Source organism: Bactrocera oleae, chromosome 3, assembly GCF_042242935.1.
Source record: "Bactrocera oleae isolate idBacOlea1 chromosome 3, idBacOlea1, whole genome shotgun sequence".
Classification (NCBI taxonomy): Eukaryota; Metazoa; Arthropoda; class Insecta; order Diptera; family Tephritidae; genus Bactrocera; species Bactrocera oleae.
The window spans coordinates 64022629-64044000 of NC_091537.1; the positions used below are offsets into that span (position 1 = coordinate 64022629).

Below are 21372 nucleotides of genomic sequence, written 5' to 3' on the forward strand. Positions count from 1 at the left end.
AAATCCTTTGATCAGGCCCGAGTTTATTATGTATTCTAAAAGCTGTATAAATTTCATTAAAATATACTGAGCGGTTTTCGAGTTACACTTGTCACCAGTTAAAAAAACGTAGTTTTGAGAAAAACGCATTTAAAGTTTCACGCTAGAGCTTTCAAGCTTTGAAGTAATTATCGGATCAACTTGAAATTTTCAGAGAATATTTTTAAGATATTAAACTTAACGAAAATGCAAAAAAAGTTAATTATTTGAAAATTCTGACTACCCCTAACCCCTTAAGCAGTGTTTAACTAAATCGTTATATGAGGAGCGGCCGGGATTGTATTCCGAATTCACCCATTGTCACATTGTCGGTGGGTGCTTAAAAGATTTGTCCTGAGTGAATTTGGATATTATAGCTTTAGTGGTTTAGGAGATATGCGCATTCAAAATAACTATATCTGGAATATTGAGATTAAGGGAATTTCGGCATATAACTATAGTATGTCCAATATTACACGTTCACTTAATTTTGCAAAGATATCTTGCATATTCGCCGATATATTCAGAATAAACTCAACCGAATATTTGGAAATCCGTATAATAGGTTTATGGGAGTTAAGGGAGGTACTTACCCGATTTTATCTATTTTTATCACAAAGACATATTATAACTAGAAAGGGGCGCTCTCTGAGTTTTATTAGAAAACTCACATATGTATTAACCGAATTAAATGCGGTATAAAGTCAACTAGAAATTTTGAAAATTGAGAAAAAAGTATTGATTCGACTTAACCTCTTTTTAATACAAGGACCGATTTGGAGTAGTGTTGATAGTAGTTCTTGAGATATAGGATTTCAACTAAAGGCATGCTCATTATTCAACTTTGACAACGGTTCCTAGGAGGCTTTTCTGGGTCATGTAGGATGTGATATTTAATTCTTCAGACATATTTATTCTCTGTATCAAATTACAGCTTTATAACTTAATTTTCGGCTTACTAGCTTTTTATATATTTTTGATTAACGGCATTTGTGGACATGACAATCTTGTGATGGCGCGCATCATCCTGATGATTTATACATGGATATGTAAGACTCAATATCTATGAGTTCTTTATTGAGTATAAAAAAGCTTTTCGTGGTTCACTTCTTAGTGAATTTTTAATTTAAAATATGATTTACCTTTAATAAGGAAGGTGGAAAGATTCGAAAGAAATACTTTGACAGTTTAATGTGATTATAGAACTAAGTGGTGTTGATTTTTCGAGCGCAGTTGTATGTGAATATATGTACACACAAGTGTTTTTACTTGTTTTTGTGTTTAATTATTAAAACTGTGTGACTGATTAAAGTGATTCTACAGATTTTGGACTCAGTAACTGATTTAATATGCTGCTAACCAAGTTACATATACATGTTATATTTAAGTTCCTCAGTACATGATTATGAAGTACTCGACACTATACGAAATACACACATACTTGTATGTATGTACATATATGCGCATGTCTGATTACCTTGCATTTTAGTCATTTTAACTGTGATGTAATAGCAATTAATAGGACAGTTTGGCGCTGACAAATGATTGTATGGTTGAGTAAGTGATGCCAATCCCAGTTCCAATTGGCCATACACCGCTGTTAGCTTTTGTTTCATTTGCTATTATGTATATTTGACATTATATATGTTAAGAATAAGTATGTCTGTATAGAAGTATGCGCAATACTGGCTTCCTTCTCAATGCAGTTCCACTTTTATAATGAATTTGTTCACCGTTTTGTTTTTGGGGCATATAGTATATTTTGAAACTTTCGCTTTAATGGATTAATAGAATAAAAGGTGTTATCATCTAACGTGAAAAATTATATGAGTTGTACATATTTATTTTCGTATGTATAGATTTGTACTCAGTTCCCTCTTTAAAAAATGAAAAAATGAAAAAGTTATTCCGTAAGGGATGACCGTCTAAACGTTGTTCATATATACAAATGTATTTATATACAAGTACATAGATAAATATGATACCCATGAGGTGTGGTATGCGGAGAGTTTTTTCTTTTCAGCGCAAATGTAAGGACACACATGCAAGTGCGGCATGAACGGGGCACGAGTTGAGGTGTGCTTAGAAGCACTTTCCTTCCTTACCACTAATACATACTTACATGTATATATACGTACTCGGCGATAGCGTCATCGTATATTTTGCTACTCGTTGCTGTAGCATTTTTTAGGGATTGGCCTTAACAAGGTGTGTTATGACTGTAACAACATTTAAATGTTCATTCTAGGGGATAGTTTGGCAAATCTTACGCATACAAGTACATACGTACTTATGTTAGTATGTTTTATGTATATTTCAAGATGGTATAATTAAAATAATATCAATGGAAATATCATGGGAAGTTTAATGCCGCCAGCAGTCTTATATGTAGCATTAAGCTTTTCTAGCCTCTTACAAAAAATTTATGCAGCCGCTGAGAGTGGCACCGGTTGTAAATAATGACGTCAACATTCCTACATGTGCAATATATTATATATTTAAGGTTATGTATGAATGTGGGTAGATAAGTAGGTTCTCGTAGTAGGTGAGTGTCTGACAAACGCCATGAGGCGTTGTTGCCACAAAGCATGCGCCGTTGCTGAATATTTTCCGTTTGTCTGTCCTTTCAGCAAACTAACTAACAATATTCCCATCAGCCTCGCCTTTAACGCTTCGTTTGCGACACATAATGTTTTTATATCGCGGTGGGTTTATTTGTGTGGTGGCCCGTCAATGGTTTTGATGTTCGTAGTTGGGTGGGTCATCTGCTTTTTATTTGTTAAATCTAATTCTAATTTCTATTTTCACTAACTCGGTAGACCAGGCTGTCGACCAGATGAGCATGCGTTACTTTCCGTGCGCTAGCCAACGGCTCCAGTCGCGGTAAAATAGTGTTCACCAGTTAAGTTAAAATCGTTAACTTGTTCGGTAGTGATCGAAATTAAGTTAGGACGTTGCAAGGATAACTTTAAGTCTTTAGAGTTTATTTTTCATTTGAATAAATCTGGTTGCCAATATCTGAGATTCCTATGTTGACGTCGACATTTTTCATTCGCGCCTGTATCTTGCTGAACCGTTTCTCAGCTAACTTTCCGGTTGAGCAAAATTTCAGGTGTGTGAGAAAATTGTCTTGATCAACTCAGTGACGTGGACTGAAAACAACTCTGCTTTGTGTAATCAGTTTGACGAACATAGCCAAGTTTAAATAAAGAGTGTAAGTGGTGTTCTGATGTTTTATAGGTGGTTAAGGAGGTTCCAATATTTGCAGCATTCCTACGTAAGTTAAAATATAGGAAATCTCAAATTAGTCTGAAAGCTTCCCAGGAGAATATCTTCATAACCAAGAATGATAGAAGTAGAAATTGCAACAAACTTGCTTTTCTATAATTTTTATTTATGATAATATTATAACAGGATATAGAGTATTACATACCATAAAAATAAGCACTTCACGATCTTCTGAATATAACATGTGTGTGCACTTTAGTTATCGAGACTTTTACAAATGTGTGGTAATTTTTTACACTAACCTCAACGATCAAAAAAGAGTTTTATAACTGGAGGTCGTTAACAGAAAGGTAGACCAATTGATTTCTAATAATATATAGATAATCATTTAGCAATATCGGGTGTCTGGGAAAACTATATATTCTTCATATATCGGGACTTACACTCTAAAAGCTACGGAAGCTCTGAGATTATAATTTATATAAGCTAGTAGTACTACTGGTACTTTTTAGGCAAAGTTGTGTCTTGGAAAAATTAATATTTGTTCTTCATGAAAAATCTGATTTTGTTACTTTTCGGTGAAGTAAAGTTGTTATTGAAGATGGGTAATATACATATGTATTTTCCTGAGAGAGTATGAAAATGTGAAATATTTATGAGTTTGCAATATTAGCGTTTAATATGGTCTTTTACTCCGTTGCTACAGAATTAATATCAGATATATTGTAGAATGTAGGATCTTTAATTATTTAATTATTTCCTTAGCTACAGCGTTGCTTTGATTATAACGATTTCCAATTCAGTTTAGGGTTATAATCATGATAATCATTTTGGCAATAAAATGTAATTTTTGTGGTTTGACAGATACCATTTAATTTCTATAAAAAAACACTTCATAAAAGACTTTGGAAGTATACCATCTGATCAAATTAACTCTAACTAGTCCATGTAAACTGGGCACCCAAACCGAATCCATAACATTTAATTTTGATTTTTATGTAAAATCTTTTTTTATGTTACAGACGACATAACATAAAATTTTCAGGGACAGCCATTTGCATTCCATCATTGTTAATAAAAGAAAATATGAGGAAAATACTTAAGGGACGAGCTTTGAAATGATACTATCCTCGTTTTTTCAAAATACATAGGACAAAATTATGATTTTCTAAGTTCTTCCAATTTTAAATTTTACATCCTATATGGTTAGATAGGCTTCATAGCAGCCGGTATGAAAATTTGATTTACATGAAATCTTATGTCTCAGAACCTTTTAATCAGTTTTAACCAAATTTGGTGTGTAACATTATCCAGATATTCCCTTACACTGTGAAAGTGGACGAAATTTTATATTAAATTCTGATACTTTCATTTTATAGTTTATAAATTGAGAGTCAATTACGTTAATGTAATAAAACTTTTTAAGAATGGTGTATTTTAGGTATTCCATCTCGCGTATTTAAATTCTCAAAAGCAGAATAGGGCCCCAGATACCGCATATATGGACTTCGGTGCCTATGGCTGACTTTTATCGGAAATATCGGTTAATCTGTCATATCTAGTATTGAAATATGGAGAAAATATTTTTGTGGTTACAGCATGGCCTTGAGTAAACAACGGGTAAGATCTTCCGCTAGCCTCCATATCTAATATAAATATTTTAGAAATTCAATAATCATTAAATAATGCATAGATTGGTCACTATGCAAGTTATCTTAATGAAATTCAAAGAAAATCTCTTTCAAAAAAGATTGTATATCTGACGACGCGCCTGGGCCTTCAGGAAACCCATTGTGAAGAAAACAGTACATTCTTGTGCCGAAGATCTATAAATCGGGGCAATACTTACCCTAGCCTCGTATACCTACTATAAGAATTTTCAAACACCCGCTTGACTATATACCTTATATATGGGTCAGTCTGTGAGGTATTTTAATGAAACTCAGAAACATCTATTTCTGGTAATGATATGTCATGGTAAAACTGGATAAAATCGGGTCTATACATACCCTACACGTTCAACACTTTATATATTATAGTTTATTGCCTAAAATGTGTTAAATTAATCCACGAATTACCCCAGCATCGATATAATATACACTGCCCCTCAACTGTTTAATATACATAATTCAATGGAATTATACATGCGTACCATTCGGAACGCGTTGGAAAGGTACATTTAGCAAAGTTCCGTTGCTTTGCATATTTTGTTTTCTCTTATGTCGTTCGTTAAATTATATGCAATTTTTTAGCTTAACAAGCTCAATAGGTTCAGCTGATTCAATTTCAGTTTGTGTTGAAATTTAGCGACATGGCGACTAAATTGTTTTCTAAATTTATAATTTTTTTACTTTCTGTACATTAAATGCAAAATGGATCGCGGAGAGCAATTGCCCGACTACGAAAAAGGTCTTAGTATTCGCAAAATCGCTCAAAATATTGGAATAAGGCAAAATGTTGTTAGTAATTTTTTAAGAAATAAAAGACGGTATCAAACATGCGACCACTGCGTCAGACAGGAGGCAAATTGTTCGAACTGCGTCCAATTCTCATCCCTCAGTACCCAAAATTATAGAAATTTGTGGTGTTAAGGCAAGTTTGTCAACTGTGAAACGTGTAATATTATCGGTTGATCACCTAAAGCACTTAAAATTTAAAAAAGAAACACCATTGAATAATGCACGCAACGCTTCACGACTGCAATTTGCACGCAAGCACATGAGCTGCATAAAGGAATGGAACAACTTGGTCTTTTTCGACGAAAAGAAATTTAACTTAGGAGGCCCAGGTGGGTACAACTATTACTATCACGATGTACGAAAAGAAGAGCACTTCTTGAGCCAAAACATTAACATGCTCGAATGGCCTCTATATTCGCTTGACTCTAATATATTGGAAAATGTGTGGGGATTATTATCGCGCAAGGTTCATGAAGGAGCCAGATAAGTTACAAAGAAATATTAGTAGAGGCTATTAAATTGGCCTGGACAAAAATTTCATTGCAAATACTGGAAAATTTGTATTGCACAACCGTGTCTGAAGTTATTTTAAGCAAAGGAGGATTCACTCATCATTAAACTTTTTAATTAAATATATAATATTACATATATTAAAACATACTTAACAATAAGTAAAAAGCAAATTAAATGAAAATAAGCTTTAACTTTTATTTAATTTAATTTTTTGTACGTTGAACCTATTCAGATGACCAAAAAAATAATTAATTTTATTACTCTTTCGAAAAAGAAAATAAATATGGAATAAATAATATATAAGTTTATAAGTTATCATATTTTTATATAATTAAAATAACATTTAAGAATTATATAAAAAAAATGTTATGTTAATCGAAACATTGATTAAGAATTTACAGTCAAATTAGTAAAATAATGACGATGAATCTATTCAGTTGAGCGGCAGTTTATATAATATTATGATGATCGAGGGTCAATGTGTGAGTTATGTATGAAGTATAAGACTGCCTGGAAATATGTTTTTGAGAATACCTGAGTTAATGCCACCAATCCAAAAATACGCGATATAGTGATTTCCACTCATTTTGACTTTCCCTCTTAGGTTGGTCAATATATGTAATATTTTAATGAAATTAAGTGGATTTCTTTCTTTCATATATGTAAATATTTCGGTCAAGCAAAATGTAGTTTGATTGTAATCCATTCGATTTCTTCAAATAATGCATGTTGAATCCTTACGCAACATTTTTGTACTCTCGCAACCTGTTGCTACAGAGTATAATAGTTTTGTTCACCTAACGGTTGCTTGTATCACCTAAAACTAATCGAGTTAGATATAGGGTTATATATATATAAGTGATCAGGATGATGAGACGAGTTGAAATCCGGGTGATTGTCTGTCCGTCCGTCCATCCGTCCGTCCGTGCAAGCTCTAACTTGAGTAATATGATATTGAGATATCTTTATGAAACTTGGTAGACATATTTCTTGGTACCGTGAGACGGTTGGTATTGCAAATGGGCGTAATAGGACCACTGCCACGCCCACAAAACGGCATTAATCAAAAACAAATAAATTGTCATAACTAAGCTCGGCAATGAGATACAAGACTGTTATTTGGTACAGAGGATCACATTAGGGAGGGGCATCTGCAGTTAAATTTTTTTTTTTAAAGTGGGCGTGGTCTCGCCCCTAATAGGTTTAATGTGCATGTCTCTTAAACCGCTAATGCTATAATAACAAAATTAACTATAAGAAAATGTTTTTAGAACCTCTACCTACAGTGTGAAAATAGTTGAAATCCGGTGGCAACTCCGCCCACTCCCCATATAACGCTACTGTTAAAAACTACTAAGAGCGCGATAAATCAAGGACTAAACGCGCCAGAGACATTAAAATTTATCTCTGGGGTGGTATGAGATGACTTTATAGGAACCGCGTTCAAAATTAGACAGTGGGCGTGGCACAGCCCACTTTTAGGTGAAAACCCATATCTTGAGATCGCTTAACCAATTTAAACCAAATTCGGTGCATAACATTCTTCTCATATCTCTATGTTATAGTGCGAAAATGGACGAAATCGGATTTCAACCACGCCTATTTCCTATATAACACCATTTTAAATTCAATTTGATTCTTTCACTTTCCAGTATGCAAATCAAGCAACAATGATTGTACCGGGGTAAAACTTTGCGTGAATAATGCGTTTAAAGTATGCCCCTTGTGACCAAAAGTTGTCTAAATCGAACCAAAACTGTTCAAACCCCTAAGTACTAAATATGTGGACCCCAGTGCCTATAGTTGACCTTCTACCGAAAATATCAGTCAATCCACAAAGAAATCTCAAACGAGTATACCATTTGAGTTTGCGAGAGTATAAAATGTTCGCTTACATTCGAACTTAGCCTTCCTTACTTGTCTAATATGAAGTTTTGCAACACCTGAAAGTATTTCTCCAAATTGTAGTAGTAGTAGTAGAGTATTAAATGCCCGGTTTCACCCGAACTTAGCCCTTCCTTACTTTATAGCCAACGTTACCGCCAATGGTATGAACTTCAAAAAATAATTCGCGACTTTTGGTTCAAAATAAATCGTTTCTCAATTGCCCACCTATATTAATTCATTTCATTTCGTTGGAACACTTTTCTGGAGGTACATAAAGTCATTGTTCAGCTACGATTGACCAGATGTAAACTAGCTTTGTTAAAAAAGTGATGAAAATCGGACCGTCGGAATGGTCATCTGCCCAAAAATTAATTGCAAACACCATACCATAGATGGGAACTATAAAAGCTAAACTGTTGTCAATTACATTCTTTTTACTGTATTTTATTTGAAATAAAGCCTACACACCGTATATAAATAATAAAAATAGTTCATTCACCTAGAATACTAGTTGCTTAGTTTTATTCGATTCGCTATAAAATTTATTCCAGTAAGAACTAACGTTTTGCAAGAACTATGGAAGGGGTAATTAATAGCTGTATGAGGGTGAACTGGGTCATTGTTCTGAAGTTATGAGTTTTTCTTTATGAATCCCAAGCCCCGAATAAATGAATTTGAAAGTTCAAGGTAAAAATTTCAAGGTTCAAATTTATTTATATGCGCATATATTATATCCTCGATATAATTTGATGTATGCATATTGTTAAATGTAAATCAATATTATATAACTCTCTTTGAGCAATATAACTCCTATTAATGGGTCTGTTATCAATTCTAATTGAGAAGTTATTATTATTAGTTTTCAAATTGAAATCAATGTTGCAGAGTAAGATATATATTTTAACTTTTTAGAAAATTAAGTTTTAAACAAGTAAGGAAGGGCTAAGTTCGGATGTAACCGAACATTTTATACTCTCGCAAAGTCAAATAGTATACTCGTTTGAGATTTCTTTGTGGATTGGCTGATATTTTCGGTAGAAGGTCAACTATAGGCACTGGGGTCCACATATTTAGTACTTAGGGGCTTAAACAGTTTTGGTTCGATTTAGACAATTTTTGGCCACAAGGTGGCATACTTTAATCGCATTATTCACGCAAAGTTTTATCCCGATACAGTCATTGTTGCCTGATTTGCATAGTGGAAAGTGAAATAATCAGATGGAATTTAAAATGGTGTTATATGGAAAGTAGGCGTGGTTGTAGTCCGATTTCGCCCATTTTTGCACTGTGACATAGAAACATAAAAAGAACGTTATGCACCGAATTTGGTTGAAATCGGTTAAGCAGATCTCAAGATATGGGTTTTCACCTAAAAGTGGGCTGTGCCACGCCCACTGTCTAATTTTGAACGCGGTTCCTATAAAGTCATCTCATACCATCCCAGAGATAAAATTTAATGACTCTGGCGTGTTTAGTGCTTGATTTATCGCGCTTTTAGTAGTTTTTAACAGTACCGTTATATGGGGAGTGGGCGGAGTTGCCACCCGATTTCAACTATTTTCACACCGTCAATAGAAGTGCTAAAAATATTTGCTTCCAGTGAATTTTGTTATTATAGCATTAGCGGTTTAGGAGATATGCACATTAAACCTATTAGAGGCGGGACCACGCCCACTTTTTAAAAAAAAATTTTAACTGCAGATGCCCCTCCCTAATGTGATCCTGTGTACCAAATAACAGTCTTGTATCTTATTGCGGAGCTTAGTTATGGCAAGTTATTTGTTTTTGATTAATGGCGTTTTGTGGGCGTGGCAGTGGTCCGATTACGCCCATCTGCAATACCAACCGTCTCACGGTACCATGAAACATGTCTACCAAGTTTCATAAAGATATCTCAATTTTTACTCAAGTTAGAGCTTGCACGGACGGACGGACAGACGGACAGACGGACGGACAGACGGACGGACGGACAGACAGTCACCCGGATTTCAACTCGTCTCTTCATCCTGATCATTTATATATATATAACCCTATATCTAACTCGATTAGTTTTAGGTGATACAAACAACCGTTAGGTGAACAAAACTATTATACTCTGTAGCAACAGGTTGCGAGAGTATAAAAATGTTATTACACTTTTTGAGTGAGAAAATAGTTGCTGGGAGCCAAATCTGGCGAATACAGTAGATGGAGGACTAGCTCATAGCATAATTCCTTCAATTTATCGGACGTATAATAAGCTGAAGAATTCGGAGCGGCTTGGTGAAATTCGCGGCATCCATTGCTGGAAAAGATTTTTAGTATACTATACATCTTTAATGGTCATATCGTGTACGCTTAGACTAAAATCCTTGAAGTTTGGAGACTCTCACCCACTAGTGTAAATGATTGTATAATTTTTTAGGCACTTACATATCTACACTCATACTTGTTATTTATTGCAAAAATTTTCTGGTTTGACGTTTATGTGAGTTTTATTAAATTGTACTATAGTTATCTTGTCTAACATTTCCAACTAAACGAACAATAATTATTGAGATTATAATACACATATTTACACAAAATACATCAATAACAAGTAAGGAAAGGCTAAGTTCGGATGTAACCGAACATTTTATACTCTCGCAAAGTCAAATGGTATACTCGTTTGAGATTTCTTTGTGGATTGACTGATATTTTTGGTAGAAGATCAACTATAGGCACTGGGGTCCACATATTTAGTACTTAGGGGCTTGAACAGTTTTGGTTCGATTTAGACAATTTTTGGTCACAAGGTGGCATACTTTAAACGTATTATTCACGCAAAGTTTTACCCCGATAAAATCATTGTTGCTTGATATGCATAGTGGAAAGTGAAAGAATCAGATGGAATTGAAAATGGTGTTATATGGCAAATAGGCGTGGTTGTTGTCCGATTTCGCCCATTTTCGCACTATAACATAGAAATATGAAAAGAACGTTATGCACCGAATTTGATTGAAATCGGTGAGCAGATCCCAAGATATTGGTTTTCACCTAAAAGTGGGCGGTACTACGCTAATTTTGAACGCGGTTCCTATAAAGTCATCTCATACCATCCCAGAGATAAAATTTAATGTCTCTGGCGTGTTTAGTGTTTGGTTTATCGCGCTTTTAGTATTTTTTAACAGAACCGTTATATGGGGAGTGGGCGGAGTTGCCACCCGATTTCAACTATTTTCACACCGTCAATAGAAGTTCTAAAAACATTTGCTTCCAGTGAATTTTGTTATTATAGCTTTAGCGGTTTAAGAGATATGCACATTAAACCTATTAGGGGCGGGACCACGCCCACTTTAAAACATTTTTTTTTTACTGCAGATGCCCCTCCCTAATGTGATCCTGTGTACCAAGTAACAGTCTGGTATCTTATTGCGGAGCTTAGTTATGGCAATTTATTTGTTTTTGATTAATGGCGTTTTGTGGGCGTGGCAGTGGTCCGATTACACCTATCTGCAATACCAACTGTCTCTCGGTACCAAGAAACATGTCTACCAAGTTTCATAAAGATATCTCAATTTTTACTCAAGTTAGAGCTTGCACAGACGGATGGACGGACAGACAGTCATCCAGATTTCAACTCGTCTCTTCATCCTGATCATTTATATATATATAACCCTATATCTAACTCGATTAGTTTTAGGTGATACAAACAACCGTTAGGTGAACAAAACTATTGTACTCTGTAGCAACAGGTTGCGAGAGTATAAAAATGCTTTACATCCGCATACCGTATAGTAAATGCTTACATATCTACGTGCAAATGCGTGAAATTGTTTTGGAAATTGAACCGCGTCCAAAGTACAAATTTAACTCAAATCATCAATTGCTCTGTAGTCAGTTGAGCGGTATAAGGTGGTTAATTATACAAGTACAAACAATTTACAATGCAGCGTTCTTGCTATACAATATATTTATTTCGTGGATAAATGCTTTGCTGTAATATTAATCATCAGAAGCTACGCTCGACCCATTTCATATAACCCGTAGGGAAATTTTTCAAAAACTCAAACGAGTTTAAATTATTTTATTTCGAATTTTTAAGTTTTTTAATAGAATGCATTATATTGTTATATAATATATCAAGAATATTGCGTAAATTTTTCAAATCGGTTGGAGCGGATTTGTCGCAGTTACGAATATTTTTATACCTGTTTTATAAACGTTTTATATCTGCTTTTATAGTGTTCAAAATGCTAAAGCGTTTTCGCAAATTGGTTAATAACTTTTATTTTAAAGTAAATCGAAAATAGCCTCTAATGGAAGAACATGATAAACATATATATCCGATTATAACAAAAACTAAATATCGATAACCGAATGTATACAACCCGCGAAAAATCAAAATTCACCTTTTCTTTGAACACACCTCGTAGTTGGGTTTAATATAGATTTTTTAACTGTGAAGCCACAAAAATTCACAAAAACATGTCTGTACATATTCACCGTGATAAGGGATCTTTGATGTAGGCTTTATGCATCAAGAATTTTTAGAATTGCTTAATATCTTAATAATTAATTGAGAATATATTTTTAACAAGATAAAATTGGTTTACAAGTATAAATTATTCTATAGTAATTATTATTTGATTATCATTTTGAGTTGAAAAATATTAAAAGGATGTGATGAAATATTATGAAATAGTTTTTTTTTTTGGTTTATGTTTTTTTTTTGACTTCTTAAGACATTTTGCGGCCTTTCCCTGCACTACTGAGTATTTTTATGTTTTAAGATTTTTCCATTTCTTTTCAGTCCGGTAGTGGAGATCACTTTAAGAGTCGAGTTCTGTGTAATTTCAATATCGCTACTTAATTAGATAAAACCCGTCTACTGCAACTAAACAATAGGGTGGCTACTTTATGTTTGGATTAAAGAAAAGAAAATAAAATAGGTTTGTTTAGTTAAAAGATGCTGTATTCTAAGAAAAAATTTCTATTACAGAAATACATTCATTGTCTTACCGTTAATTGCTAAGGGTTCAACGGATTCACAAAAAAGGGTTACTTTATTTTTGGTCGAAGCTCAAATGGAGTGCGCATCATGCCACTTTAATAATACTTAAATACATAGACCGAGACCGAGATATTTATATTAAAATGAACTTAATTAAGTCAAAAAAGATATATGATTTAAAGAGACTAAATTTAATATATTGGGTATATGAGAAAAAAGCCAACCGAAAAAATTGGAAGGCATTATATTAAAGATATAAGGTTTAGGGAACGATCTAAATCCAATTTCATTCATATTTAGCGCTAATGCGTCGTTATGGTTAAGAAATCCACATAATTTCATTAAAATATCACACGTTAGGCCAACATAAATGTTTAAAAGTCAGATGGGTAAGTCAATATGGATGGGAATTACTATATATAATATAATATTAGGGGTAGGGGAAGATTTGTACTCATTGCATGAACTATTGCATTTAGGAGTGGTGGTAATTCGTGGGCCAATTTTATACATTTGCGGAATTCAACTGTAGTTCATCCAATATTATACAATAGGTTCACTTTATTTTGCTAAAAAATCCTATATTATATTTTGATGTATGTACGGTATAAGGCCGACCGGAAGTTCGAAAAGCATTATATTAGGTATATGGAGGCAGAGTTGCGATTTTTTTAATTAATTAAAAGTTAGATTTTCATAAATTAAATTAAAACCCGATGTTGGGATTAAAAATAAAATGTTTATTTTTTGATCTAAATGTTTGGGATTAAAAATTAAAATTGAAAATATTATTTTTTGACTTGAATGAACGCAAAAAAATATTAATTCTACAGCAAATAATTTTTTATTTAGCTAATTTTTTTATATTAAGTCTTGATTATATGCTTGAGATTAAAATTTTTCTTTTTTATTTTTCACTCCGGTTGTTGAGATTAAAATTTAAAAATAAATTTTTAATCCGGTTTTTGTGGTAAAATTTGCTTTTTAATTTTTTAATCTGGTTTGTGGAATTAAAGGTTTTTTTTTTAATTTTTTAATCCATCCGTATTTGGGCTTACGAAATAAAAAGAAAATTGAATTCAAATGTTAATCTAAGTATTAACCCAATTCTACCCATTTTTGATACAAGGGAACACTTTTATGAGGAAAAGTTTCTCTTTGGATTGCCATAACATATCTCATAGTTTTACTGATAAATTCGACAAAAACTCAGTCATAGGTACTGAGGTCCATAATTTCGGTATCAGGTGGCTTGTAAAGTTATAGTCCGATTTGACACTTAAAAATAACAAAATTTTTGTTAAACTAGAAGATGTACGGAGTATTAGAATGAACTACGATAATCAAAAAAATTTACAAAATGGCGGCGTTTTAAAAAAGTTTAATTTTACCTAAATTTTTGCCCAAGTTGGCAAACCAGATCAAAAAACCGACTCAAACATTGAATGTATAATTATATACAGAACAGGCAGAAAAGAATGTGTATGATGATCGTATCATTTGTCTTCGATGCAGTGATAACTGCAGCGAATTCGAAAAATATTGTTTGGAGAAAAATATACTAGTGGATTGAACCGGTAACCATTTAAATGGCTGTAACTCAAAAACTATTTGAGATAGATGATTTCACAATTGGTGTGCCTCTTAAACGCTATACAACGATCTGTGTCAGAAATGTAGCTACATTTTTATATAAATATCGAAAAAATGAGTAATATGTAACTCACTAGTAGCTGATGTCTCTTTTAAAAATCTTTAGCTTTAGATTTATTGTCGACGACGAAGAAGTTTTAATTTCTTTTATTTTAGATACTGAAGTATTATCAGTTAGGTAGATTCAGTTCAAAACAAAATTATTACCTACCTTTCCAAATATCAGTCATTTAAAACATGTGTAAACAACAATCATTGGAAGAAAGCAAGAACATCCGGCAAGCGCAGGGGTTCCATCATTGCTTAGTAGCGCTCGGTTTCAAATTAATATATATATACGATATGTTAGGAAATATAAATTTCATTATCTATTTTTTGTATGTAATATGCAAATATATATGCATAGAATAATAGAAATATTTTTAAAAATTCTGAATAAGGAGAAAATTAAGATACTCAAAAACATTTAATTAAAATTTTTTAATAACATTTAGCGGTATTAAATGTAATAATATATACATAAATAAATTCTAATAAAAATTTAGTTACTTTTTCTACATTGTTTTTTCTTACGTAAACTATTAAGATGCTTTTATATTTATTTCTTTTAACCGCAATGATTTAGTTCGAATATCATTTTATTTAAAATAAAAATAGTAATTAATTTATGAATGTTTTATAAAAAATGGAAAATTGGGAAATTTCTGTCACAAATTTGGCCTTAAAAATATTAGTAGTCGGTATTCAATACATTCTGATGGATTAAGGAATTCCCGACTTAAGTATTTCTTTGAAACTATTAAGCGGGTATTATGCATATTGTTGTAGACGCAGTGTAATGTAAACGCAGTAATATACACACATATGTATGTACATACATATGTACACGGACTTGAAGACGAGATGGCAGTTAATTTTTTGGCTAATTTGGGCACTACTATCTTTGTATTTATGTATGTTTAAAATTACGATAAACGTATTTTGTATAAGTACAAATCTTGAACAACAGTATATGAACATGTTTGGTACATACATATGTATGTTGTAAACGAAATAATAAACTGTTGAGACCGATAACACAAAGAAAACAAAGCATTTGATAATAACAATTTTTATAATGTTGGACTCTCGACTAGCCTATGCACTTACATATGTATGTAAATATTTACATGTATATGTAAATACATCTATACCAAACTAATTGACATTTCGTTTGTTGTTGTTATCAATACTGTTATTGTTAACAATTGTTGATCAACGATCGTTCAGTATGGAGCCCCCTCGCCTTAAACGTGTACATCTCCCCACTCACATGAGTGCGACGAGCATTTGATATCAGCTAATAATAACACGCCAGTTTAAATGTATGGGTTTCCGTACATATGCATATACATACATACACTTTTGAATTAATATGCGCTTGGGAAACGTTTAAAAGAGTAATGCCGCGCGCCACCTCTTTTGCTGCTACAGTAATTCTGATTGTATTTGCCGATCAGTTGTTGTTACTGTTCATCCGTCCCACCGCCCTCCAAACAGCTACCGCTGCTGCAGTTGTATTGCTTCCAACTTGTTCACACTTGCTGGACATCCAACCAAGCGATCGTTAGCTAAGTGTGCTTTTACATTGGGACTCAAAAGAGTCTCATTTTTTTCAAATTTTCTTTTGGTGTCGCTCTGTGCATTCACACGGTCAAAAAGAGTCCAGCAACTCGAGTCTAGTTTTTCTGCATTCCTTTTCACAAAATTTTCGTAAATATTTGTGCGGTTCGACTGCGCAACACTGCGTGCTGCGTATTTCATTTGTATGTTGAGATGATGGTCACACATTTTGCTTGCAATGAATTACCATGAATATGGTAGAACAATATGCATAATACAAGTACCTACCCGCTAAATAGTTTCAAAGAAATACTAAAGACGGGAATTCCATAATCCACAAGAATGTATTGAATATCTGCTGCTAATATTTTCAAGGCCAAATTTATAACAGAAATTTCCTAATCTTTAATTATTAAAAATTCATAATTTCATTACTCCGCATTAAACATTCATAATTTCTTTACTCCATAATCTATATCTTAATTTTCTCCTTATTTACAATTTTTCAAAATATTTCTATTGTTCTATGCATACATATTTGCAAATTACATACAAAAATAGATAACAGAACTCAAATTTGCGATCGAATTCATTTGAAACCGAGCGCTCTTGCAACTATTCAAAGAATTTGAAAGTGAAGAGGAATGCTGAAAGAGGTAGCAGCGAGCTGTTACGAACAAGAACACAAAGCGTGCCACCCGAACACAAGTGGCACGGTCCCTTCGTCTTTCCTCGTCGTCCCCTCGCCCACAATAAACTGGTTTGAGACTCTTTTGAGTCCCAATGTAAAATGGCACTAAGCAGCTTTGCGCCTCAATACTGCTTTGGTTCGACAAGAATAGCCAAAGTGTTAACTACGCTCGATCGGAGTGGTTGGGGGTTTGTGCTTCTGCTCGCTACTCACTTATTAATAAGGACAACAAACAAATACGCTGACGAATTTATACGCGTCCGGAAACGTGAACTTTAAATATACTGATTTTTCGGAAACTAGGGACCCTTTGCTTAAATGTGAGTGACTCCCAAATATACATTAAAGCGAAAAGTGAAATTTCATATTATAAAAAGCGCGGAAACGAAGTATTCTCATTTGCTTCTAAGTGATTTTTTTTTGACATTGCCATTCAAACGTATGTATGAGCACAGTCACTGAAAATTTCTAGCTGTTGAAATTCAAATCTGTTGACATATTTAATTACTTAAATTTCAGCAACAATTGTGCAGATTGTTTTTATTGGCATCTTATTTATATACAAAACTATTGCATCGCTCGCTTTCTATAGGAACTGGTTTCAAATGTTTAATATAAGAATCTTTAAGATAACAAGATCTAAAAGCAAAGGAGCACGGCAAATCCAGTTTTTGCAGCTGTTGCGCAAGACTCCACACGACTAGCCGCAAAACTTAAGCTGCTCGAAGTAACATTTGCTTCAGCTGCAGTTCTGGTCGACTGTGTATTTGATGTTAACAAATGCAAAAACAAGACAACAACTAAAAAGTATTTTTCTTTACAGTGTGTGAGTGAGCGACTCGACTTGTTTGACAGTTGCTTCTTTGTGAATGTAGTAGATATGTATGTAAAGGTACGCGTTTAAGTAAGAAGATAGTTATATCGCAGTTATTTATTATTATATATAACAAACAACAATTTTACTATAACATGTTTAAAATAAAGTATTTATTATATGAAACATACATATAATATATATTTTCCCACAACGGTTGAAACGTGCTTCAATCTCACCTAACTGCTCGATAAAATTCGTGAATACTCCGATTGTTTTTCGCATATTTGTTTTCGCTTAAGACACCTGATACCTCTATTTTTTTATACATATGTACATATTTATTTATGTATACAAGATTAATGCTGGAAACAGCCACCGACGCAAAACTGTAGACCGAATCAGCTGATACGACCTATCTTATGAGGGCGCAATGGAATTGAACACTCACCACCGCTTCTACCGAACACTTCTACAGACCGTACGATAGGATATCCGTTGGAAATTATCTTGCAACGCAGGTCGCCAGTCTCGATATTTTGTAGTAATTTAAAAATAAACTTGAATATATTTGAAATATTCTTAAACTAAATCAAAATCACAGCCGAATACATTTATTTACAAATGGGTAGACTGTTTTTAATAGTTGGATTTTAGTTTTGAACTTTTACATTCATTCCTATTGCTTTCGTTGCTTGTGTTTCAACGTTTGCATCCAATAAACAAAAAAGTCTTATACTAATCTTGAAACTAAAACTTACTTACTGTGAAATTTTGAATATTTCTCTTATGTAGTTCTTAATACTGCTTTGTACTTACGTTTTCAGAAACTTTAATATTGAGCGAACATGTGCAAAATATTTATATATTCACACATGTACACACATATATGTATATATAAGCAAATCACCACATTTTGCTCAGATTCCGTTTTTTACGAAATTTGCGTGCAGACTAATTAGGGAGTACAGTAAAAGGCGACTGAACTCAGGTTTCAATTGCAAGAGTTAAAAATGCCGGTGCGAAAATTCCATAATACATACTTGTTTAGTTGACAAAAATAATGCTCAACAGAGAAGTCTCGGAGTAAAATAAATACGAAAGTTGCATGACATTTAATTATTTGCGTCTTTTAAAAAAAAATATTTGTTTAAGCATGTACATATACATATATGTATTAGTATTCGTATATTCATTCGTTCCTTAATTTATTTCTCTTTGTTCCTATTATAATAATGTATCATTGTTATTTTCGTTCATACATCTTAACTGGTATTTTAGTCAACTTCTCTATGAATATGTGACAGCTGATTTGATGCTATTATGAAACTCAATAAATAAGTATAATATACATATGTATACATGTAGATCGTTGCATTCCTGAAATTTTAAATTATGTATTAATATTTGAGTAGATACTCCTTGGTGTAGTCCACTTAAATATTATATACCGTGAAGAACTTCCACTCATTTAAATAACTCTCTATGCAAACATATGTAAAACAAACAAAAACAAGTAGGGAAGGGCTTAGTTCAGGTGTAACCGAACATTTTATGCTCTTACAATTTTTAAATATTAAAGTCAGAGGCATATTTTCATATATTGGTACAATTGTATGTTATAACAAGTAAGGAAGGGCTAAGTTCGGATGTAACCGAACATTTTATACTCTCGCAAAGTCAAATGGTATACTCGTTTGAGATTTCTTTGTGGATTGGCTGATATTTTCGGTAGAAGGTCAACTATAGGCACTGGGGTCCACATATTTAGTACTTAGGGGCTTGAACAGTTTTGGTTCGATTTAGACAAAGTCACAAGGTGGCATACTTTAAACGTATTATTCACGCAAAGTTTTACCCCGATACAATCATTGTTGCTTGATATGCATAGTGGAAAGTGAAAGAATCAGATGGAATTTAAAATGGTGTTATATGGGAAGTAGGCGTGGTTGTAGTCCGATTTCGCCCATTTTCGCATATAACATAGAAATATGAGAGTAATGTTACGTACCGAATTTGGTTGAAATCGGTTATGCAGATCCCAAGATATTGGTTTTCACCTAAAAGTGGGCTGTGCCATGCCCACTGTCTAATTTTGAACGCGGTTCCTATAAAGTCATCTCATACCATCCCAGAGATAAAATTTAATGCCTCTGGCGTGTTAAGTGCTTGATTTATCTCGCTTTTAGTAGTTTTTAACAGTACCGTTATATGGGGAGTGGGCGGAGTTGCCACCTGATTTCAATTATTTTCACACCGTCAATAGAAATGCTAAAAACATTTGCTTCCAGTGAAATTTGTTATTATAGCATTAGCGGTTGAGGAGATATGCACATTAAACCTATTAGAGGCCAGACCACGCCCACTTTGAAAAAAAAATTTTAACCGCAGATGCCCCTCCCTAATGTGATCCTGTGTACCAAATAACAGTCTTGTATCTTATTGCGGAGCTTAGTTATGGCAATTTATTTGTTTTTGATTAATGGCGTTTTGTGGGCGTGGCAGTGGTCCGATTACGCCCATCTGCAATACCAACTGTCTCTCGGTACCAAGAAACATGTCTACCAAGTTTCATAAAGATATCTCAATTTTTACTCAAGTTAGAGCTTGCAAAGACGGATGGACGGACAGACAGTCACCCAGTTTTCAACTCGTCTCTTCATCCTGATCATTTATATATATATAACCCTATATCTAACTCGATTAGTTTTAGGTGATACAAACAACCGTTAGGTGAACAAAACTATTATACTCTGTAGCAACAGGTTGCGAGAGTATAAAAAGTAAGAAAAGGCTAAGTTCGAGTGCCCGGGAAATTCCTACCGTTTGCTGGCAAAACTTCATACTGCTGCGAAAGAATTTTTTTAGTTTTATTGCTATACAAGTACTTTACTTCGTGTCAGCTAAAATTAGCTCAGTCGGAGAGGCTAAATTAAGTAAGTATGTTGAGTTGATATGGAAAACGAGAGGATCGGAATTCATTATATTAAGGATATGACGTTTAGACCAAGGTCTACACAAATTCCATTCATACGTATTAAGCGCTGCACCACATAATTTGTAATAAAGCTTGTCAACTTAATTTCACTAAAATATCACACATTGTGACCAACATAAACGATTTAAAACAGGTGGGAAGTCGGAAATCACTATATACACTACTGGCCTGATTGCACGAGCTTTTGACATTGCTTAGGTATATTTGAGAATATATTTTCAAGGAATTTTATTAATATATCACTCACACACTGAATCGTCATAAAATTTGTTAGAATAACGAAAATCATTATAAGTAGTACATGGGAGCTGAGGGTAGTATTGACCCGATTTCATCTATTTTTGCCAATACCACATACTATTAACATTCGACATACTAATAAAATGCTCCGCAGGTTTCATTAAGGTACCTCACATTCTATCACCAATCTATATGGAGTAAAAATGTGTTATATGGGAAGTAGGCATGCTTATAGTCCGATTTTGTCTATTTTCGCAGCGTAACATAAAAAAGTCAGGATAATACTACCTACCGAAT

At 33.4% G+C, this 21372-nt stretch overlaps 1 protein-coding gene and 1 long non-coding RNA gene across 3 annotated transcripts in view; one reads left to right on the forward strand and one right to left on the reverse strand.

The window, feature by feature from the left end:
* LOC118682674 (uncharacterized) overlaps nt 1-18803 on the reverse strand; it is a 37570-nt gene extending 18767 nt beyond the window's left edge. The window contains exon 1 of the long non-coding RNA XR_011395424.1: nt 18657-18803. This is a non-coding gene — a long non-coding RNA (uncharacterized lncRNA). The remainder of the gene's footprint in view (nt 1-18656) is intronic.
* Nucleotides 17172-21372, forward strand: part of LOC106619871 (ATP-binding cassette sub-family G member 4) — a 38271-nt gene continuing 34070 nt past the window's right edge. The window contains exon 1 of one of the 2 annotated variants that reach the window (XM_036371605.2): nt 17172-17462. The gene's annotated coding sequence lies outside the window, so the exon portion shown is untranslated. The remainder of the gene's footprint in view (nt 17463-21372) is intronic. The other variant, XM_014238171.3, reaches the window with a different exon arrangement.